Source organism: Nannobrachium achirus (genome assembly GCF_963921795.1).
Source record: "Nannobrachium achirus genome assembly, chromosome: 13".
Lineage (NCBI taxonomy): Eukaryota > Metazoa > Chordata > Actinopteri > Myctophiformes > Myctophidae > Nannobrachium > Nannobrachium achirus.
In genome coordinates this window covers 24,783,774-24,793,422 of record NC_137833.1, presented here as the reverse complement: position 1 = coordinate 24,793,422, position 9,649 = coordinate 24,783,774, and the positions used below count along the sequence as shown (strand labels likewise).

General features: G+C 43.6%; 1 protein-coding gene across 1 annotated transcript in view; it reads left to right on the top strand.

Annotated features, from left to right (window-relative positions):
• The window catches only part of meis1b (Meis homeobox 1 b), a 148,915-nt gene extending 139,709 nt beyond the window's left edge, over positions 1-9,206 (top strand). The window contains exon 13 of the mRNA XM_080740462.1: positions 7,097-9,206. The gene's annotated coding sequence lies outside the window, so the exon portion shown is untranslated. The remainder of the gene's footprint in view (positions 1-7,096) is intronic.
• Positions 9,207-9,649: the final 443 nt, after the last annotated feature.

Genomic DNA, 9,649 nt, shown 5'->3' with positions numbered 1-9,649 from the left:
ATGCGGAAATATGTGTCCTCCTCTTCCCCGTGGCAGACTGGCGTTCCTTAACAGCTTCATCAGCCAAGCCATCCCCAGCACCAGCCTGTCTCATTTAAATATTGTTACTCTCCTTTCTGGGTCAATTAAATGTAAGCGCTGTGATATATTCTTTCATGACCAATTAAATTAATAGGTTATTACGGGGAGGTGGGGGGGGGGGGGGCTGCTATCGTATTTGATTAAGAGAGTACAGGTTCATTATGTATTTTATAAGCAATTTTCATTAGTGATTTTTTTTTCTTTTTTTCAAAAAATGTTCACTCTTCTTCTTTCAACCGCAGAGATAGATGAGCGGTTATTATTGTGCGGGGGGGGGGGGGGGGGGGGGGGAGTGGCGTGGACGTGGACCCCCCGATACTGAAGGTGTGTGTGTGCCTCACAGTCGCGCCGCGACATTAGTTCAAACCGAAGCCAATTAGTCCTGCTTAGCGGCGGACGGACGGAGCATTATGCTTTCTATCCCAGCGTACGATGACCACGATGATTATCCAACCTAAGATCCCACGCGAAACAATGCACCTGTCAGCCCAGATGAAACCCAGCCAGCCAAGCAGGAGAGAGAATGGGGGGGTGGGGGGGGGGGGGATAAGAGGAAGGGAGAATGACTCTCGTTTATGACCCCCCCCCCCCCCCTCACCGTTCCCTTGTTTCTCTTCACCTCTCCCCTGCTTTCCTGCTTCCACAAAAATTAAGAAAATTCTATCTCCTCGTATCTCCAAGTTTCAAATTTGTTATATTTTCCGCAAAGTAAAGCCCTGCTTCATCGTACGAGGCCGTCGCACAAAAGTAGTGAAAACAGCAGATCTACAAGCACGCTTGTAGATCGGCTGTTTTCACTAATTAATCATTTTTAAAATGATAAATGCAAAACGAACGGTTTTGGACGTACAAGGTTTTCACCCGACAACGACGATACTGTACATTCCGCTTCCGCCCGCTCTCTCTCTCCCCCCCCCCTTGTAACTGTAATCTTCAGTTCTGGAACAATAGTTATCACAGGGGTGGAAGAGAAGAATTAATTACGGAACGGAGCGTTTGGAATGTTTTTTAGCTCCCTTCCTCGTATTTGGACCCCACCCCGCACACACACACACACACAACCGCTCGGGCGATGGAACGCTTGACTGAACGCCGTCCTGTAACCCCCTCTCCCCGCCGCTGGCGGCTGGAGACCCTTTGTCCGAGGGCTCTTCACTCCGATCATTAAAGCGCAAGTTTGTTAACCTTCTGTTGAGGGGTCAAGATTCCTGCACCCCCACCCCCTGCCGCTCCACACCCCTCCACCTCTCTTTATGGTGACTGAACTTTCACTATTAACGAACCAGGAATGGAGAGAGAAAGAGAGAGTTCCGATGGGTGTTTTTCTCAATTCTTTTTTTATTTTTGGCCTGCTTGTATTGTCGGTGTGAATGTGTTGTGTCCCTGTTGATTTGGCCCCTCGGAGAGCAAGAATAGGACTAGGAGGCTGGGAGCTCAATGTATTGATTGGGCTTATTAAGTGAAAAACCTTATTAGCAATGTGTGCTCTTTCAAGCACGCGTAGCGTTCATTACAGACCAGACATGGATTTCCTTCAAGCCATCAGAGAAGCTCTCGTTAACACGGCAAACAAACCAGCGTAGTCCTCTCCTGAATAACAGGTCACTGTAAACGGTTAGCTACTCCAGCTTAGTTTAGCACAGTATACTTCTTCATACAACAAATTGTGAGAACAGGGTTCCCACGGTCATGAAATTCCCGGAAATATTTTGAAATTAGAAAAATATTTTTCCAGTACTGGAAAGGTTTTGGAATTGATCAAATGTCCCAGAAAGGTCCTGGAAAAATGGCTATGCATTGTTTTTTCGGTTATTGATTTTGTCAACTAATTTGCTGCCACCATAAATCGAGGGTACCTTTTGACGTGGACGTGTGCGTGTCCATCATGCACGATCCACATGCACACCACGGTCTGTTCGCGGCGTGCACGCTTTATTTTTGCTACACTGCCTGTCTTTTGGGAATTGCACATAGGAGTAAGAGATCATTATTGTGCTGAATGATTGTTATATAGTCCTGGAAATCGAGTTAAATATTCTGGAAAGGTTTTGGAAATGTTTTGAAAATTAGTTGGTAAAAATGTGTGGAACCCTGTGAGTTCCCAACGGAGCCCATGTAGATCTGCCATTTTTGCTGTCTAATTTTTGAAAAATGTTGCTTATTATGACATGCCCAAAATAGTGACGCCAGTTTGAAAGTGGTTAAAGGTGTTAGCGTAGCCTCTTTGAAGATATACTGAGGCGTAGCAAAGACACCTTTGTCTTCGCCCAGCACCAGGGTGGTCATTACACAAACTTGCCAAGTGTTTAATCTTGTCCTCTCTGAAGTTAGGATGCCTTTTTACGATTTTCGCCATCACAGAATGATGTTTCCTAACCCCTTAAGGAAGAAAATCCTATAACAAGATAACCTGATGAAGGTCTCCGGACCGAAACGTTGTGATTCCCATTACATGTTGATTTGCAAGTGAAACAGGATCTTTTCTTCTACAAGCTACGATTGACGAAAACCATTTAAGAAGAAAAGCACAAGAGAGCACAGACTTTGCTAAAAGGTTGTTGCTAGATCCCATGAAGTGTAGGAACAAAGGGGTGGGACCTATCGTCTCATTGGTTGCTGTGTTCAGCCTATCCATAAGACTTTCACTGAATGGGAGGAAACCGTTCGTTTTGTATAATCATCTAAAAAAATAACTAAACTAGTGAAGACAGCCGATCTACAAGCACACAAGTTGTGTGCTTGTAGATCTGCTGTTTTCACTAGTTTTGTGCGACGTCTTGTTTGATGAAGCAGGGCTTTGCTTTACCAAAAGACGTACACATTTGATACTTGGAGATACGAGAGTTTCTGCCCGACAGTGACGATATATATATATATTTGTTTTGTTAGATGATTATTCTTTCTAAACTGAATTGTATTTATAATACTGCTCAAGTCGAAATCAATTAGATTGTCAGTGTCATTTACTGTAGGTATGTATGGGTCTGAAGTCGTCATTGCGACCCACTTACATTGAATTGTCAAAAGATGAGTGTGGACTTACCTCTCCATACCAGACACGTATCGTCGCTCAAAAGCTAAATGAATTGATTCAGGATGCATTGTTCTTACACTTATCTTATAGGTTGCCTCAGATGTAACATTATTGCAAGTTAGGATAGGATAAGCTAGGAGGTCAGAGGTGAAAGAGTTCAGCTCCATGCATTTAGGAGTTGCCTCTGCATAGCCACAGTGTTAATATAACAGTGTAAAATGGATCTTTGTGGATCTTTATTTGAACTTGAAGAGTTTTCCTATCTCCACCATGTAGAATCACATAGAACAGGGGTCTTCAACAGGGGGTCGGGACCCCTAGGGGTCCCCAGAGGGGGTCCTCCAAATCTTTGAGTGATATTAACCACTTGAACCCTAGTGTCCATATTCTGAGAACTTTAGCCAAAGAAAGCAGATCTACAAGCTCACAACGCCTCGCAGCGCAAGGCGTTGTGAGCTTGTAGATCGGCTATTTTTAGCAAAGAGCTTTGGTGTAGAGGGGAAAAAGATCAGAGTACAGAGTGAAAGGTCAAGTTTATTAAGTATTGACAGTTCAAGTGGTTAAATATCTGAAAACACAAATTGACATGAATCCAAAATACACTAATGATTGTGCTGTCAAACGATGAAACTATATGGAATCTGGGGGTCCCTGCTTCATCTCTCTCTCAGCTAAGGGGTCCTTCCTTGGCCTGAAAACGTTGAGGACCCCTGCCATAGAACAAAGGTTATTTTTCCAAAAATGAGGCCCCAGGTGAACAGTGATAGATGATGTTTTTTGGAGGAGGTGGGGGATCAAGAGGCCCACTTTGTCCACCCCTCCTTTGTCCTCCTCCTGATGCACCTCCTTGTCCTTTTCCCTGCCTGCCATTGTGAGTCCTTCAGTGGTCCTCTCAGGCCATTGTGTAGCGCGGCACACGCGTGGACGGGGCCCCCGAGCGGTCTCAGGTGACGGGCGGCCGCAAGCCTCACCTCTCCCTCTACTTTGGTTTTTGACAAACAATGGCCGACCCGTTCCTCGGTGGCACCTCTCCACCCACAAAGATGGATGGGGGCTATTGTTGCTTTTAGAGAGAGAGAGAGAGAGAGAGAGAGGGGTGATGGGGGGGACAAGAAAGATAGATTCTGTTTCCTCGTTTATCAAACTATAAAGAGGCTTCTTGACGTTTGCATATGTGCTGCCATTTGTATTGATTAATGGTTGCTGCCTTTTTGAGAGATACGTTACCTAAGTTACCGTTTGAACCCTAGTGTCCATATTCTGAGAACTTTAGCCAAAAATGGCAGATCTACAAGCTCACAACGCCTCGCAGTGAGCTTGTAGATCGGCTATTTTTGGCAAAGAGGTTTGGTGTAGAGGGGAAAAAGAGCAGACTAAGTACAGAGTGAAAGGTCAAGTTTATTAAGTATTGACGGTTCAAGTGGTTAAATATCTGAAAACACAAATTGACATGAATCCAAAATACACTGATGATTGTGCTGTCAAACTATTAAACTATACGGAATCTAGAGAGCCTCACCTGTATTGATTAATGGTTGCTGCCTTTTGGAGTGATAAGTTACCTAAAATCAAACCTCGGTTCGAAGTGGAGTGGTGAATCTGAGCAGCTATACCATGTGTGTGCATGCGTGCGTGCGTGTTGAGTGTGCCTGGCCTGCTAAACAGCACCCCGCCTTTAACATGTGTGTTGTGTGTGGCCACTAGAGGTATTGCCAGGCTACAGACATAGCCAGCCAGCCAGCCAGCCAGCCAGCCACATAGCCACCCACAGACATACCTGTCTATTGGGAGTGCTTTCACCACTCCAAAAAAGGACGGCTCCATGGTCTCTGTTTGTCACGGCTTCTGCTGTTGGAATTCGAAGCATTAAAATCAACCCGACGTTGTTTCTTTAACCACATGAACGACCCTAGCATCCCTAATGTGGGGCAAGCATGTCACAATAAAAGTACATCATTGGGTGAAGAGATTTGGTGTAGAGGGAAAAAGAAGTAGGCCAAGAAAGAATAGAGTCCTGGAGGAGCTCTAGTCTTCTGACTGGTTCATGTGCAACCGTCCTCCACCTCCCATAATAATACCAGTCTTATGGTATCATAATTGTAATTATCTGTAACCATTAATTGATTTTCATATGCCATTCTTGTCCCACAGGATGTCACATGAGGTCACTCTTATAGTTGACTGAAAAACTAAATGATCCATCCGAGAGTATATTTGAGTTTTCCTTTTAGCACAGTTAAAGAGATTATCCAGGAAATGTTAAGCGCTGGCCCTTAGTAACACTTCCAGTCGATCATGTTTGGCCTGTTAGCCATCCTTCTGTTAAAGCAGCCTCACCCAGAGAGGAGGATTAACCCAGTAAACCTTCCAATTCTAGATATGTCTCTCTCTTCCTCTCTTCCTCTCACTATCAGGGGCGTCACAAGGAGGGGGAAAGTTACTAGGGCCCAAGGTGGAGGGGGCCTTAATTATTCCATACTTTAGCTATTGAAAAATAGCAGATCTACAAGCTCGCTGTGAGCTTGTAGCTATTTTTGAAAAGTCATGAATCAAATCTTTGAATTATATGTATTTTTTAAGGGGACTTTTGTAACTCAAATTTTGCTTCTGGGGGAGCCTGGAACTATATTCTGAGATGGGGGTCCGTGGCCAAATACATATCATTTTGGGGGTCCTTCACATGAAAAGGTTTGAGCACCACTGACATAGAAACATAGTTTTTTTCAAAAACCTTAGAAAGATTTAGAAGACATTTACAGAATCGGGTAAAAAATATTCAGACTTGCACTCATTTTCACGATTTTTCGAAAAGAGCAGATCTACAAGCTTGAGTGCCGCGCTGTGAGCTTGTATATCTGATATTTTTCAATAGTTAAAGCACAAAATAATGCGTTCCCATTGCAGAAGAACATTCATGGGGGGCCCGCAGTGAATCCTTGTGCCCAGGGCCCAGAATTTGGTGCGACACCCCTGCTCACACTCCCTCTCTCTTTCTCTCGCTGTGTCTCTCGCCCACACAAACACACACACACGCTGACCTTAGTGAAGGACAGGCTTGGCACTCTGACCTACATTTCTGTAAAGTCAGGCAGCCAGAGGGATAGTTACATACTGCACTGTAAAACCCTGAGTGTCAATTTAACTCAAAATGGACCACTGTTTCCTTAGGGACCCTATCATGAAAAGTGACCCTGATCGCTCAAGTCTTTACACTCTCAAGGTTATATATCGTCGTTGTCAGATGAAAACCTTGTATGTCCAAAGCCGTTCGTTTTGCATTTATCATTTTAAAAATGATTTAAACTAGTGAAAACAGCCGATCTACAAGCACACAACGCCTCGCACCGCGAAGCGTTGTGTGCTTGTAGATCGGCTGTTTTCACTACTTTTGTGAGACGGCCTTGTATGATGAAGCAGGGCTTTACTTTGCAAAAGAACGTACACAGGCTTTACTTTGCGAAAGAACGTACACATTTGAAACTTGGAGATACGAGGTTTCTGCCCGACAGTGACGATATACTAACACAGCCAACATATGCTCCCCTCCCTGCTGTGTTTCATGAGTTTCACACCTTGCAAGTCATGCAATGATGCACTTTCTTTCAGAAATAGATTCATGTTTAACTCATTTCTCTCGTCGATGTGTTGTGGAGCTTGTAGTTATTCGCTATTTTTGCTGAATGTTCACCACCAGAACAGTGATGCCAGGGTTTAAGTAGTTAATCAAGCATTAATGAGCTGATGTTTTCACATTTCAATGTGTTTGACTTGATTGATTGATTGATTGATTGATTGAATACTTTATTAGCAGTTCGCAGAAAAAAGCACAGGAAAGCACAGTTCGATACGAGGTCTGCTAACAGGATTTAATTCCAAGAAAGCACATGAAATAATTCATAAAATGTGTTTGTGTAATAGCAGACTCTCCTCTCTGATATCAACACTATTCCAACATTGTTCTTCTTGTATCCCCTGCTGCAGGATGGCGAGGCACACCGGGGGGATTAGCTGTCACTCAGAGGTCTACTGAGCACCAGGGGACGGGACTTCCTCACTACAACTCCCAGCAGCCTCTTCTGTCCAGCCATCACCAAGACCTGGATGGGAAATGTTAAAAAATTCCAATTCGGCATTCGTCTGCACCGTGGGGAGCCTTTCTTTTCCATGAGTGCCTGCGTGATTACAGGCCCCTTTTTTCACAGCAACGACTTCACGCACAAAGAAGGAACAAGCCTCACCTTTAAACCAGATGTCCCTCTCCTGCACCACCACCTCGATGCCCCCACCTCCCAACACCACCCGCACTGCCAACCCACCACCTTTCCTCCTGTGGGTGGGCACCAGACCCCCCCCCCCCCCTCCCCCCTCCCCCATCTAAACCATCCCATCCCTCGCCCACTTAGATCCCATGGTGGATCTTCCGTCAGAAACAAGTGATTGCGAGTTTTTCCACGACGAAAACAAACACAAGAGACAAAGTTGGGGTTCGTCTTTTTTTGATGAGGCATCCGGCGATATAAATATATTGATTCACAGACTCTTTGATGAATTATAAAGAGACATTCAGCGAACAGCGCTTACGGCTCCGGCGGCGATGAGATAGCCGGCCGCGCCCGCAATTGACGGGACACTGACAAAAGCGAAAAGAGGTGACTTTTTTTTTCTTTTTTTTTATATAAAAAACTAAAACAGACAAAAAACAGAGAGAATAATAAGAGTGAACTGAGGAGTGGTGGAAGAGAGATATGAGCAGTAAAGAAAAGAAAAAAGAGTGAAAGTACTATAACTATATCAACTCCTAATGCAGGAGAAAAGGAGAGGAGGAAAGCATACTGTATACAGTTGTACAATTTAACACGGGACTCTCATGAGAACTGGGAATTTAAGTATTGTAAATGCTATTGTATTGTTCTGCATATTATGTTGTTTCTAATAGATTTTCTTTTTTTTTAAAGGATGTGAACTTTTTTTTCTTTTCTTTCTCTGGTTTCTTTCCACACTATGTGTGTGCCGTCTCTCCATGAACTTTAACCCCTGACCCCCCCTCCCCCCCCTCCCCCCCAAAGCCCCTCCCGTTTTGAATCACCTTGCGTTTTCAAAAGGACGAGAAAAAAAAAGGATCACGTGAATAAACAAGACAATTCGATCAATCTTGTTGCTTTTTTTCCTTTTTTTTTTTTTTTTTTGCCCAGGCTTTCATTGTGGATGGGTGGAAGAGAGAGAGAGATTGGGGTGAAATGCAGTGCAATTCTCAGAGTTAATTCTAACTCAGAGAGTGTACAACAAGTTTACATTTGTACACTGTCCAAGTTAAATTAACATTTTCTGTGAAAGTTTGTGACGGTGTACTCCTATGCCTGATAATATATGGGGTGTACTGCTACGTACTGCTGCTCTTTTACTGTCTACAGACGATACCGGGACTGCTAATTTCGCAGAAAGTCAACACGGCTGAACATCACGGCACGGCTAACCAAAACACAACGCGGTTTAGATTGGGTTCGCTGGAGATTCAAATACACACAGTCGGAATTTGAATCTAATAATGTAGTCCCGGCTACGCAGCTAAATCTATTCCTCGACCGTGTAAAATTGGTCCCTGTCCATATTTACACTCCAAGAGTTAAACTAACATGCTTGTGTGGCGTGTTTACACCCAGGTTGATGTTTTTCCCCCACTTCTCCAAGTGTATCAATGATTGAGGACCTATTAACAGTCAATACCAGAGTATTATTGATGTAACAAGGCCCATGTCCATGTCCAATGGATTCCCTCTCCCTGGTGTTTGAGCCGGCCTTACTCTCACTTCCAGCAGAGGCCACGGTTAGAAGAGGCTCTGAGAAAAGGTCCATACAACACAGTCCATTCATTTTGATGAACCGGATGATGTACAGTAGTACGTATCATCAGACAGGAGAGAATGTAAAAAGAAAAAACACACACACAGAGTTCGGATGTGTGTTTGTGTGCGTGCATAACATGTGCACATACTTTGCACATTCACAAATGTATGCCTGTGTATGTGTGTGAGTGTGTGTGTGTGCGTGTGTGTGTGTGTGTGTGCGTGCGCGCGTGTGTGTGTGTGTCCTCATGCGTGCTATCAATACATCCATTATCCATTTGCTTCAAACATGTATTACACACATCTTAAAAGATTCCTTTGAAGAGAAGTCATGTTTGTTATGGTTTTCCTTTGAAGGGTATAATGTACATCTTTCTTGTAAATAAAAACAAATTTGTGCAAAAAAAACAACAACAACTCATAACTAGTCTCACGTCATCTTGGTATAGAAATGTGACAAATAACCTTCAATTTAATTAACTGCATATTAGGCTGTAGACCAAATTCAAAGTCACCACAAGAATGTTTTACTCCCACATGAATAATGGCGGAAGTATTATCCAGTAGCCTTCTTTTTGGAAGAACAGGACACTTTAATAATTTGTTATTGAGTATTAGAAATATATTTACTTTGTAATGAATATCCACAGGTTATACCACCCTACGCGTTTGTTTACATTCTATTCTTATT